This window comes from Natrix helvetica (genome assembly GCF_964273705.1).
Source record: "Natrix helvetica genome assembly, chromosome: 2".
NCBI classification, from domain to species: Eukaryota; Metazoa; Chordata; class Lepidosauria; order Squamata; family Natricidae; genus Natrix; species Natrix helvetica.
Genome location: NC_138552.1, coordinates 147,105,273 through 147,120,049, shown reverse-complemented (window position 1 = coordinate 147,120,049; position 14,777 = coordinate 147,105,273).

Sequence of the window (14,777 nt, the reverse complement as noted above, 5' to 3'; positions counted from 1 at the left end):
AGAGAGTCAAACCATTCTCCAAGGCACCTGAGGGTAGAACAAGAAGCAATGGGTGGAAACTAATCAAGGAGAGAAGCAACTTAGAACTGAGGAGAAATTTCCTGACAGTTAGAACAATTAATCAGTGGAACAGCTTGCCTCCAGAAGTTGTGAATGCCCCAACACTGGAAGTCTTTAAGAAGATGTTGGATAGCCATTTGTCTGAAACAGTATAGGGTTTCCTGCCTAGGCAGGGGGTTGGACTAGAGGACCTCCAAGGTCCCTTCCAACTCTGCTATTGTATTGTATTGTATTGTAACATAAGCTGAGTTGCTTCCTATTTTTTTTTATTTCTATTGTTCCTATCCCAGGAGAATTTACCAATCATGAAGTAAGAAATGCTATTGCATTACTTGATTTGAAATACTACTCATGGAGTGGACTTTTTGTAAGTCACTTATTTTTGGGTGAAGGCTACATTCATCTGGATGAAGCACAAAGGCAAAAATCTTTAGAGAAAGGATATTCATTATGTAAAATCAATGTATTGTATCCTGGATAACTTCAAGATGTGTGGCCTTCAATTTCCAGAATTCTTCCGCCATCGTGATCATTATTGTCAAGGTTGGCGGGAAAATAGCTTTAAATTAAGAATACCTTCGTTTTGCTCTCTCAAAGCTCCCTTGAGTAGCCTCACTAATCACTAGCCTGCTTCTCCAAATGATGCTGACCAATGATTGTTGTCTCCATCTATTGTGCCTTGTGATATTGTTTTTCATGAACCCATTGTATCTTTGCATCTCCTTGAGCCACCAACTTCGGAGATGAATAGCTTGCAAACTCCAGTTTGTGTAGTAATGTGCCTCGAGTTCATGGCGACTCTCTAAAAACGACTGCCGCTCTAGTTTCCATGGCAACCATTTGGTGCACATTTTCTATTCTCTCTTATTTAAAACTTTCATTAGATTTAACATTTAAAGAGGCATTGATTAAAACATGACATTTCTAATGTTCTGAAAAAAAATTTGTTTTGCACAAAACTCCATTATATGGCACAGACAAATTGGTTGATAGCCAATTTAGTTAACAGAGGTTTTCGGTTGACATTGGATCATACCACAAAGTGCAACATTCTCACAATAACTTTAAAGGTCTGGTTCAAACCCACACAAGTAGCTAAGGGTGAGAATATGCACCAGTGGATTAGGAGTATTGAAGCTTAAAAAGGATGAGCTACTGATGACAAAGTAGTTCCTGTGATCTAGAGCAGAAATCAGATTCAATGTTTTCCTCTGAAATAAGAACACAGCAACAGTGTTTTAGGACTATAACTCCGACAATTCCAACCAACTAGCTGAGAACTTTGGGAACTATAGTTCAAACCTTTCTTGGAAGAAATGTCCTTCTGGGTTCAGTTCCAAGTGGGGAAAAAGACACTGGAAACATGGAGGCTGCTTGGAAAGATGGTTTAAAGATGGTGGTCAGGACCAAACCTTATACCGTTTCAGACAAATCGCTATCCAACATCTTCTTAAAGAGTTAAACACTACATTCTTCCCTATGGCAAACTTTTCCGCCCTAATTTAATGTGTACAGGTAGTCCTCGACTTACGACCACAACTGAGCCCAAAATTTCCCTTGCTAAGTGAAACATTTCTTAAGTGAGTTTTGCCCCACCTTTCTTGCCACCGTTGTTAAATGAATCACTGCAGGTATTAAGTTAGTGACACAGTTGTTAAGTGAATCCGGCCCTCCCCATTGACTTTGCTTGTCAGAAGGTCACAAAAGGGGATCCCACGATGACCCCGCGGCACTGCAACCGTCATAAACATGAGTTAGTTGTCAAGCGTCACATGATCATGGGGATGTGTCAAAGGTGGTAAGTGTGAAAAACAGTCATAAGTCACTTTTTTTTACTGCGGTTGTAACTTTGAATGGTCACTAAATGAACTGTTGTAAATTGAAGACTACCTGTTTAGTGTAAGGCTGCAATCCTGTGTCCATTACCTGAACATAAGGCCTACTAAATTTCATGGGATCCACTACTCAATGAGCAATTAAGCATATGGTTGCACTTTTTCCCTCACACATAAATATCGGACAAATGGCCCATAAACTTTACTTGCCTTAAATATGGCCTCCTGAACTTCCCCAGTCCCCACTTGTGGCAGCTTTAACTCTTCTTAGCTTTTCTGTTTTATACTAATTCTTGCTGAAGTAGATAAGCTATGTTTGGGTTACTTTATTTCAGACTACAAATGGGGAATTATGTGATTTAGTGCTGCCAGAAAAATTCTCTGTGCACAGTAGACTAGGCACCAAAAGCAAGTTTTGACTATAATATCTGGTTTTCTATGCAGAGATTATATGCAATTCATGTTTTGAATTGGGGGTGGGGTGAGAAAGAGAGAAAAGAAGAGGGCATAATTCTTTACAGTCCAGATAAAGCCTTGCTCCTTCAGTGAAGATTAAAATATCATCATTGCAGGAGATCAACTATCAAAATCTCATAGGATTTTCTTTTTTAAAAAAATTAATAACAATTGTGGAAAATAGACATAAAAGCAGGATTATGGCCTAGAAAGGCAGAAGAGCTTCATGGCATTCTCCATGCTACTTTTCTCCAATTTAAGACTCCCCTATGAAATACTCTTGTTTGAGTGATGGGGGAAAGGTACAAGGAGGTTGACCTTCAATCAGAATAGAACTAGAAGGGACCATTGAGGTCTTCTGGTCCAACCCTCTGCTCAAGCAACAGACCCCATACCAGTGATGGCTAACCTTTTTGTCGTCGCATGCCAAAAGCGCACACGGACACACACATTTGCGCCCACTCCCATAAGGCAATGCTCGTGTGACCCATGCTCCCAAGCCCCCTGCCCCCCTGAGCATGCACATGTGACACTCCCCCATGTGCTTCTGCCCTGCCCATGCGCACTTGACCCCCGGGGCATGTGCACATGATTCCCCCATGTTACCCAACCCCACGCACATGTGCCCATCCCCTATGCCCATTTTGGGCTTTCAGGTTGGTGCAGGAGGCTTTCCAGGCCCAAAACGGGGCACAGGAGCCACACAAGTCCCCAAAATGCAATGCAAGTGCCCCACCCACCCCCGCACATGCGCAGCAGAGACCCAAAGACCAGCTGGTCAGCGGGAGTGCATGTGCAATAGAACTGGGCTGGGCGATGGCTGGCATGCGTGCAGGGGGGACTCTGTGCGCCACTTGTGGCATGCGTGCCATAGGTTCACCAATACAGTCCTATACCATTTCAAACCCTATACCATTTCAGATCTTGATGTGTGTGTGTGTCTCTCTCTCTCTCTTCCACCTTTATTATTTTTTTTATAAATAACTGAGGGCAGAGCACGCACACAATACTCCTCCCATTCTTTATTTTTCCCCACAACCTTGTTAGTAGGTTGATAAAGACTGGCTAAAAATCATCAGCCAGGTTTCATGTCTAAGATAGGACTAGAACTCACAGTCTCCTGGTTGCTAACCTGGTGTCTTAACTACTATTCCAAACTAGCTCTTTTTTTTCCTCTTTTTTTAAAAAAATATATTTTTATTATTTTTACATTTAAAACACTGCAATACCGTGGAGTCGGAGTGACCATAAATTCACATTATACACCATTAGTCTCAACCATTGACAATTAATCTACTTAATACATTGTCTATCCTTCTGTCCAATCACAATATATACATTTGTTCCAGTCTTGTCACCTTGTCTTATACCAATCATAAAATCTGTTCCAGACTTTAAAATATTCTGATTCCCCTTTATTTTTAAGTTCAAGAGTGAGCCTATCTGCTTCTGCACAGGCCAACACTTTTCTGATTATATCTAGCTCTGATGGTGTGTTTTCTTTTTTCCAATACTGTGCATCTTTTTTTCCCTCTTGACCAAACTAGCTCTCTCTCTTCTCTTCTTTATTGATTAGTTTCATACAAAATTTCTTATGATTTGTTGTGTTTGGCTTTGGTTTGGTGTGCATTTTATTAAGAATGTAAGGATGGTGAATTCAGCCAGCCACTGAAAGGACAGATTACAAATTAATTGCTAAATGGTGAGGTCCTAGTAGTTCCAGAGAGTGTTTGGTTTGTTTGTAAACCTAAAACTCAACATGTGATTTTAATTATATGAGGAATTATGATGCCTAAATAAATCTGATAGCCATGTATCTGATTTTAGCAACAAAAAAGGCACTTTTGTATCAGAGATATACACTGGGTTTGTCTTTCAATGTAAAGTTACCTAATTTTACATGTTTGAGCTGGTGCATAGATCAGAAAGCACTTACAATTCAGGATTCACAACTTTCCCAAGTTCACAAAACACTTTGCCAATGAAAAACAAAAAACTGAGATGTGTGTATGGAGTATGTGTGTATGCTGTTGTGGCCCACCAGTAGCCAGCGAAGCTGGTGGCAGACTCAAACAGTGAGGAGGTTGGGGGGGAACATAGACTGGTCCTGGAGTCTGGGGAAGGCTCTGATGAGTGCTCTGCATCGGTGGCAGAGATAGGGCCAGGACCGTCTGACAGTTATCAGCTGCCTTTGGAATCTGATATCAGTGGGGCAGAAGAACATCTGGAGCCTGTTCCCAATGTGCGCATGCACAGAGTTGTCAGGAGGAGGGGACAGTTAAAGAGGGCTGACTCAGGAATAAAGGCACAGGTGAACAGTGAATGGCTCCTCCCATAGAGAATAAAGAGGAGCAAAAGGGGAGGGGAGTTTGTAGGAGACAATTAGTTCAATTCATTAGGATGAAGATCTGTTCCTGGCTTCTTGCCAAGTAATTGCTACTACAGGGTGGCATTTGGAAGATATCGGTCTGGCAACTCTCCAAGCCTGATAAAGGTCTGTAGTTGTGAAATCTCATGAAAGACAGTTTGCCCGGACTTTGCTGGAGAGGAAATCCCTTTAACCTAAATGAAAGAGGTTTTATCAGGATCAGGAATCTGCTTCATGCTTTTGGGAATCTTAGGTCAGAACATGTGGAGCTGATCCTGTACTCTCCAAGTCAAATGCATTATTTTAGAGGTGAGAAAAATGATTAAAAATAATTATTTTAAACATATTGAGAATTGTGCACAAAAATACTGGCACACATTAATGCATGCATTGGGGTTTGTTTGTTTGTTTTAAAAAATTGAAGTTTATTGATATAATTCAGTGGTGAAATTCAAACTTTATACTACCGGTTCTGTGGGCGTGGCTTGGTGGGCGTGGTGTGGCTTGGTGGGCGTGGCAGGGGAAGGAGCAAAATCTCCATTCCCTCCCCACTTTGGGGCCAGCCAGAGATGGTATTTGCTGGTCCTCCGAACTACTCAAAATTTCCACTACCGGTTTTCAAAACCTGTCAGAACCTGCTGAATTTCACCCCCTGTAGAATTGCAAAAATCTGAAAGTGTGATGAACTAAATTGGACATATTAACTTATCGCTACTATATATGTGTGAGGAATGCCAGGTCTCTGGGACTGTGGAAAGTGTGAAAGAAGGCCTGTGACACACCATTTTGGAATGTTGTCATTGCTCAGGATGACATGAAGTTCCTTGATGAGACAAGGTGTCATTTTGATCTCTCAGCAAGGCAGGTGGTGTGGCCATCATGACACGAAAAGCGTCATCAAGGCAAAGTCAGACCAGTCTATACATCTCTTTTCTCCTCTCTCATAATTTATGTTGCCACAGCCTGCCTTGTCACTACCATCTGGGCAAACATCTGGCAGCCCATAGTACAATACAATACAATACAATAGTAGAGTTGGAAGGGACCTTGGAGGTCTTCTAGTCTTCCCTGCCTAGACAGGAAACCCTATACCGTTCCAGACAAATGGCTATCCAACATCTTCTTAAAGACTTCCAGTGTTGGGGCATTCACAACTTCTGGAGGCAAGCTGTTCCACTGATTAATTGTTCTAACTGTCAGAAAATTTCTCCTCAGTTCTAAGTTGCTTCTCTCCTTGATTAGTTTCCACCCATTGCTTCTTGTTCTACCCTCAGGTGCCTTGGAAAATAGTTTGACTCCCTCTTCTTTGTGGCAACCCCTGAGATATTGGAACAATGCTATCATGTCTCCCCTAGTCCTTTTTTCTATTAAACTAGACATACCCAGTTCCAGCAACCGTTCTTCATGTTTTAGTCTCCAGTCCCCTAATCATCTTCGTTGCTCTTCTCTGCACTCTTTCTAGAGTCTCCACATCTTTTCTACATCGTGGTGACCAAAAATGAATGCAGTATTCCAAGTGTGGCCTTACCAAGGCATTATAAAGTGGTATTAACACTTCACGTGATCTTGATTCTATCCCTCTGTTGATGCAGCCTAGAACTGTGTTGGCTTTTTTGGCAGCTGCTGCACACTGCTGGCTCATATTTAAATGGTTGTCCACTAGGACTCCAGGATCCCTTTCACAGTTACTACTACTGAGCAAGGTATCATCTAGTGACAGATGGTAGGACGGGAGAGGTATCTAAGCAGCAGTGCCCAGTGGATCTCTGGACTGTATTTCTAATTTTTCTGAGACATGTTTCCATGATCTTGGTGCATATCTAAGTGACCAATATGATTAAAAGATCAGCATTGTCATTGCCAGTCTTTATCTGGACAAGGAGGTCAATAAGGTACAACAGGGGCAGCCAACCAGGGAGCAACCCAAATGTGTTTTTTTACTGATATTTGAGAGAAAATTACCCTGCCGTCCACATGTGAGGGTTCCAAGTTGTTTATTTGCAAGTTTGGGTGGATGGTAGTTGGGTTTCACAACCAATTTGCTGCGGAACAACTCACAACACTAATACCAAAGAAATGGTGGACTGGAATAATGAAAGAAAGGATGCAAAAGGAGGGAGAAATGAAACGTGAATGTCAAAAATTAAACTAATTTTATATTTAAATTGAATTGTTGAATTGTCCTGCAGCGAATTGACCATGACAAGTTGGCTTCAGTGGGTTAGCCACACCAAGTTGTCCCTATTCCGATGGTAGTCTAGATTAGGGGTGTCAAACTTAATTTCATTGAGAGTCACATGAGGGTTGTGTTTGACCTTGGGGAGGCAGGGGAGGGGAGTGGCCAGGATGGGCATGGCCAGCTCAACATCACTCCTGTCAGGGGCTCCTGTGGCGGCCCAAGTGCTCTGCCAGCAAAAATGGGCTCCTAAGCTCCATTGAGAGCTATGAGAGTCTCCTGCAACCCTCTGCCAGTGAAAATGGAGCTTGCGAGCTCCATTTTCACTGGCAGGGGTACCACCGTCCAGTCCTTCACTGTTTCCAGGGCAGCCTTGCGAGCCAGATATCAGCATCCGCAGGCCGGATCAGGCCCGCGGGTGTTGAATTTGACACCCCTGGTCTAGATCATTTAAGTAAACAATCAATGAAGTGATGTATAAGTTGAACAACAGGGAAGCCAGCATGCATAACCCTTCTAAAAGTGGTCATTTCTTTAGTAAGATGCTCTTGGGTATTACTGTGGACCCTTAAATATGAATTGTACATTCTCAAAATCAGGAGAAGTAGACAGTGATTGATTGTTGTTGTCAACGATTTGTGCCAAAGACTCTCCCTCAAGATCAGGTCAAAGGCAGAACAACAAACACTGCACACAGAAATAAATTCAGTTTCGAGGTATGTTTTTTTTCTGCTGGCTGGAGCAGTATAAAACCTGGGAATAGAACAGAATACACTGGGCAAAAGCCAAGTTGTTTACTCTTCAAAAATATCCATCCAATCAACTAGGTGACACATACAGTATACACTATACCTGGCATGGAATTTGCTAGCTATACTCAGCAAGATAATAAGTTTATAAGTCTATAGACTTATTATAAATCTATATGTCTATGGAGATTCTCAGTCATCCAGATCATGGTTGTCCCAAAGGTGCTTTTTCAAAAGGCAACTGGACTTTGTCTTTCCTTGAAGACATTTCACTTCTCATTCAAGAAGCTTCTTCAGTTCTGGAGCCACTATTCCATGTTTTCCTTAGTTACTGTTCTGTGGTTTTATTTGTCTTATTCTATCTTAACTTACTTTTATCTCATTCATCCTGTAAATTTTTTTTGTTGCTACTTTACTTAATAACCAAAATTCTTCTTTTTTTAATTCCACAATTTCTCTTTCTTACTAGAAGTATCTTGAGATGAATAAATCCAAACCCAAGCCCCTAAAGGAAGGAGACACTGGGGTTATAAAAAATGACATGGGAAGGAAGATAGGTTTCAGTGGCAATGATCAAAACATGTAGCTTACTCAGATCTCCCTGTCCTGTTCAGGATGATTGGGTATTTAAAAGCAGTGAAAAATATGCTAAATCATGTATTTTATGCAATTTCAGATATGAATAATCTTTCCATTTTTTTTATCCTAGCATTTTTTTCTGGCAAGTGCAGGGTCTCCTGTTTCTCAGACTTGATCCATTGGTTGCAGAGAATGACTTGCCCAAAGCAGTGGTGGGTTTCCAAATTTTTTACTACTGGTTTGCTCTCACGCTCTCGTGATGCTTCTGCACATGTGCAGAAGTGTTTGGATGGATGGGTGGAGCCTCCTGTCACCGCTACTACCAGTTCACTCGATCCGGGCTGAACCGGGAGCAACCCACCTCTGGCCCAAAGTCACCCAGCCAGCTTTCATGGCTAAGGTGAGACTAGAACTCATGGTATCTTGGTTTCTAGCTTGCTGCCTTACCACTAGAACAAACTGGCTCTTTCAAATGTATGGGCCCAAATTGGTACCTAAGACCTTAACATTAATGATGATGTTATCCATTCAGTCATGTCAAGTTCTTGGCAATTCTATGGGCCAGGTCTCTCTACATCTTCTGATCTTGCACCACGTCTTCAAGTTCTATGCTCTGCCTGGTGTCAACTTTGATAGTGAAGTTCTCAACATGAAGGTTCCATAGATATATGTATAATGGGTCATCTTACAATTTCCCAGCATCAGGGTTTCAAAGCTGGCTCATCTGTTAGGATTGATCATTCAAACTGAATCTTGATATGATGCACTATCCTAAGCTGTCCCTAGGCAGGTTTGCTCTGAAGGAAATCCCATGGCTCTACCTAAGATAGCACTTTAACTGACATTCAACTTTCTCAAATAATATTGTACTGCCATTCTGTTGGTGGAGTTATTATATTAGAATTTACATATTAACATAGCAAAAGGGGGAACTTACCATATTTTTCAGAATATAAGACGCACCTTAATTTTGGGGGAGGAAATCAGGAAAAAAACCTTTCTGCCTCTTTCCCAGCAGTATCCATCAGTATCCATCTGGCTAACATCTTTGCTGCCTCAGTTGGAGCCTGATTCCCAAAGCTACCTGGGGAACTGCGATGAAAGCCTTTTCAATGAAAGAGTTTTTGGGCTGCAGGGTCCCCTCCCCGATTCCAAAAAGGGCGCATGCAGAGGCCAAACAAGCGCATCGTGTTTCAGGTAGCAGGCAGTTCCAGCACGCGCTGCTACCTGAAAATGTTTTCCTTCCCAGTTTCTCGATGCACATCGCAGAGCCATGCGCCCTCCTCCACCTCTACAGACTCGCCACCTGTTTTCTCCTGGCCAGCACCGTCGGCTGTGGGAGGCAGGGAAAAAAGCGAGAGGGCAGTGCAGTCGGGCGAAGGAGCCAGCCGTGGACACAGAGCAAGCAGATTAGAGGCAGCTGGCCAATTGCCAGCTTGGCGGCTTGGCTGCTGGCCGCCTAGAGTGTGCAGGCAGCAAAGGAAACCCACGTCATGGCTCTATTAAGATGCGTATTTCACAGTGGGGTACAATTTGGGGGTGGCAGGTGGAACAGGGAATGGGGTGCCCTGGCAGCCACTTCTTAGAGCCCAGGCCCTTAAGTGTCGCTGCCAGCGACCATGGTTTTGCGCCCCCGTCTGCATAACAGCCGACAGGAGAGGAGAGGCAGTGCACTGGGCGAAGTTTCACCACCCCCGCCCCAACGAGCAAGAGGAAGGGAGAGTCCAGCAGCGCCCGGGGCACTTCTTCACCACTGGCAGGGATGGCTCTGTGATGTGCCGGTGCTGGGAAGGAAAGCATTTTCAGGTGGCAGTGCGTGCTGGAACTGCCTGCCACCTGAAACATTATGCACTTGTTTGGCTTCTACACGCGCCCTTTTTGGAATCAGGGAGGGGACCCTGCAGCCCAAAAACACTTTGATTGAAAAGGCTTTCATCACAGTTCCCCAGGTAGCTTCAGGAATCAGGTGCCATGTGAAAGTGAGGATTCCTGCCGCATGGAACCCCCCAAAAATGTGACACGCGGAGCGGGTGGGTGAAGCTACATTCAGAGTATAAGACGCACCCAGATTTTCACCCTCTTTTGGGGGGTAAAAAGGTGTGTCTTATACTCCGAAAAATACGGTAACTACAGTGCTAAGAGCGTATGTTCTTTCATTTCTATCAGTATGTATTAGCGGATTACGTCCAACAGTAAGCAACATCCTATAGATAAACTGTCGGAGAATGCAAAAGTTTCGGTAAAAAAAACAGAGACCATCCAACAATCCAGGGGTGGGTTCCAGCCAACACTACTGCCATTTTGCTCATGTATGCGCTTCGCGTGCGCCCTTGATACGTGCTTCACCCGCATGCGCAGTGCAATTAAAATTGTTCTGCGCATGGGCAGAACTGAAAAACAAGATGCCGATGCCCACGGTGCCGACCAGGGAACCGGTTCAGGGGCATGACAGGCCTGGGTCACTGCCAGTTCCAGCGACCCAGGCCGCCAAACCACTACTGGTTCAACCAAACCTGTAGGAACCGATAGGAACCTACCACTGCAACAATTGCTTTGGGCTCAAGGACAATATAATAAAACCTCAGGTTAACAGGCGTTACCTACAATGGCTTTAGCTTCCCATTTTCCCATCCAATTTTCATTTAGATTCCATCCCTCCATTAATTAAATTGATGGTTTATCTGTGAAATCAATTTTTTTATTCAAATGACACCACTTATGTCAATTACACAATTATGCAACCAATGCCAATTGACCCAAACAATTCAAAATTGGATTTAAGGAACTTTCCCTTCCCGGAATGGTGTTACCTGTGTCTATCTTTTGCCCCCCCAAGAACAAAGGGCCCTTAACAAAGCAAGCCTTTGGTCTTCTAGGCTGATGTACTTAATTACCTTTGCCCTTTCAATTCTGCAATCTGGCTTGTCATTCTACAGGAGGTTAAATACTAGTGACTTGCTGCTAGCAAGGAAAATATTGAAATCCATTGGAAAGAAAGGATATGGCTTTTTGGAATATTAGAACATTGTGTTTATACTGGCAAAAGGTAATACTATAACTGAACCCAGCAGGAGAGTAATCGAAGGTGTGATCTCTCTCTCTCTTCTTAATTTAATACATTTAAGGACAAGCCCAGCAAGAAGCTTATGGCATCTCTTGCAGAGTTTTGTAACACACAAATGGTAAGGTGAGAAAAATCACAGATGTTTCAAGGACCACTGCAGAAAAGGAATGTTTGTTTAATGAAGCATTCCGTTTCTCATAGCACAAATCAGGGATGGCACCCAGGATGAAGAGCAGATGGCAGCCAGTGTGTTTGACAGCATGTTCAGACGTAAATCTAGGCAAACATGCCATTGTATTCTTAATCCAAAACTCATTGCTTAGAAGTAATAGTCAAAGGGTGGAATATACTGTATCACATTTCCGTGTAACAGCACTAGGGTTGGGACATTAGGGTCTTCCAGCTGAGGTAATTTTGCTGATGCAACACACTGCTGGAGAACTGTTGCAGAGTTTGTGTGCTCACTATCATCTAGTGGAATTAATTTTATTACATCAAGATGAATATTTTATTTTATTTATTTTATTTGTCAAACATGTCCAAGATAGCAGCTATAAGTATAAACATGGACATGGACAAAGGAAGTAAATACAGATAAATAGGGACAGTAAGATAGGGACAGTAGGCACGCTGGTGCACTTATGCATGCCCCCTTTACGGACCTCTTAGGAAAGGGGTGAAGTCCATGATGGACAGTTTAAGATTGAAGCCGTGGGGGTTTGAGGATGTAACAACGGAGTCAGGTAGAGCATTCCAGGCATTGACCACTCTGTTGCTGAAGTTGTATTTTCTGCAATCGAGTTTGGAGCGGTTTACCTCGAGTTTGTATCTATTTTTTGCCCGTATATTATTGAGGTTGAAGCTGAAGTAGTAACTGACAGGTAGGACGCTGTAGCAGATAATTTTGTGTACTATGCTTAGGTCAGACCGTAGGCGGCGTAGTTCCAGGTTATCCAAGCCCAAAATTTAATACCAGGTGGCATAAGGGATTGCATTGCAAGCAGAGAAGTGGAGTTCTCTTCTCATGAAATACTTCTGGACCTGCTCAATTGTATTAATGTCCGATATACAGTGTGGATTCCAGGCAGATGAGCTGTATTCGAATATTGGTCTGGCAAAGGTTTTATATGCCCTAGTTTGTAGTACAATGTTAACAGAAAAGAAGCTTCACGAAATTAGGTTAACAACTCTTAATGCCTTTTTGGCAATGCTGTTACAGTGAGCTCTGGGGCTTAGATCATTTGAGATGAGTACTCCTAGGTCCTTGACAGAGTGAGGGTTGTCTACGAGGTCGTATCTGCCCAGCTTGTATTTGATGTTTTGATTTTGTTGCCAATGTGTAAGACAGAGCATTTGTTAGTTGTGATTTGGAGTTGCCAATTGCATGACCATTCTGACACATAATCAAGGTCCCTTTGTAGGGCATTGTCAATGGTGTTAAATAGTTTTGTCTCATCCAATTCCCTTTCTGTTTTTTTATCAACAACAACCTTTTGAGTAGGTCAGACTGAAAGATTATCTGGCCAAAGATCACCAATAAATTCTATAGCTGAAGAGAGATGTCAAGATATGATAAAAAGTCTGGAGACTAAATCATACAATGAACCGTTAAGGAAACTAGGTCTGTCTAGCAGCTAGCTTAAGGATGATGTGGTTTACAGTGACATGATAACTGTCTTTCAGTACTTGTGGGTCTGTTACAAGGGTGGGTTCCTGCCAGTTCTAACCTCTTCTATAGAAGAGGTTCCACAAATCTACAGTGCCATTTAGAACCATTTCCAGCTCCCTCCGCTTGCCCGTTCGCACATCATCAAGATGAAGAGCGAGAGGAGGAATTCTGGGAGTTGATGTCCACAAGTCTTAAAGCTGTCAAGTTTGAACACCCCTGGGGTTTTTTTCCCTAAAGGGCTAGGGGTGCAAGGGTCTTGTAACTTGACAACTTTAAGACTTGCGTGCTTCAAATGCCAGAGTTTCTGAGACAACATTTTGATTGATAAGCAAGAGCGTTGTTAAGTGAGTTTCACCACATTTTATAAGTTGGCCACACCCACCCAGTCACATGGCTGGCAAGCCACTCCCACCCAGTCACATGGCTGGCAAGCCACTCCCACCTGGTCACATGGACGGCAAGCCAGTGTCACAAAGCAGGCCACACCTACAGAAGAGGTTCTAAAATTTTTTGAAACCCACCACTGGTCTGTTACAAAGCATCTGAGAGCAGGACAAGATGAAAACTCCTTAAAGAGAGATCCAAATTGGAACTAAGGATAACTTTCGTGATTATGAGATCAATTAATTAATGGAACAACTTGCCTCTTGGAGTTGTGGTTGCTGCATCGCTGGAGGCTAGGAGAATGCTGGGAGTTGTCATTTATTTTATGCTGCCATCGCATAAAATACTTCGCATGGTTGTGATGATGATGGGACTAAATTCCGTGAATGTTTTGGCAAGAACAGGCACAACTTTTGTGCTGTTGTTATTATTATTTACAATGCCACCACCAATGTATATAGCATTTGATATAACAACAATCTAGCGAAAAGTGGTGCATGGATATGCCAGGGGATAGTTAACAAATGTTTTGGATGCCTCCTCTTTTTTGAAGCTGGTATAAAACTTACCCAAGTCCTGTGTAAAATAAAGATGAGTGGAGAAGTTTGAAGATAAAATCCAATTTTGTCATTCCAAACATGAATGACAAAATTCTTATAGAAGAAACTTTACTCGGGCTAATTGATTATGTACCATCAAGAAGGCCTTGACTTTAAGAGACCATATGGATAGTCCATTTCCTGGATGAAATTTTATTCATACTGGGGGGGGGGGAGGGTTGAAAGGAAATGCATTAGGAAAAGATCAGAAGAGAGAAGCAATGTACAATATGCCTAAATAATGCAAGATGTAAAAGTAAAGTGGAAATATTAATATTATTGCTATTCCAAAGGATCTTTCTCCACGTAACTGTTCGCTGTGATGGTATATGTATTTATTTTGAAATCCAATCAAGTAAGGAAGTGGATATGTGATTGCAGTTTTTGTACAATATTTTTTTTTCAAAGCTTTCATTTCTGAAGTAGAATATTGAAGAATAATTATAGCCATGTATGCAGAATGTTTGCAGAATGTCATTCTAACTCCTTGTATTGTAGCTGTTTGACATGACTTGGTAAAGGAGTACGCGCACTTAAAAGAGAAAATATCACTGTCGCGAATATACACTTTCATGGAAATGATTTGTAGGCATACGTGAACCAGGTTCAGTCTCCTCTGTATGGAGTGAAGTGAAGTTTCAATACTGAAGAATATTATTTATTAATATTTATTGTATTGATTTTTTTAAATCCCACCTTTACTACTTCACAAATAACTCAAGGTGGTGAACATGCAAAGTACTCTTTCCTCCACCTCTTTTTCCTCACAATAACAACCCTCTGAGGTGGGCTAGGCTGACAGAGGGCCCAAAGTCACTCAGCAAGTTTTCATGACTAA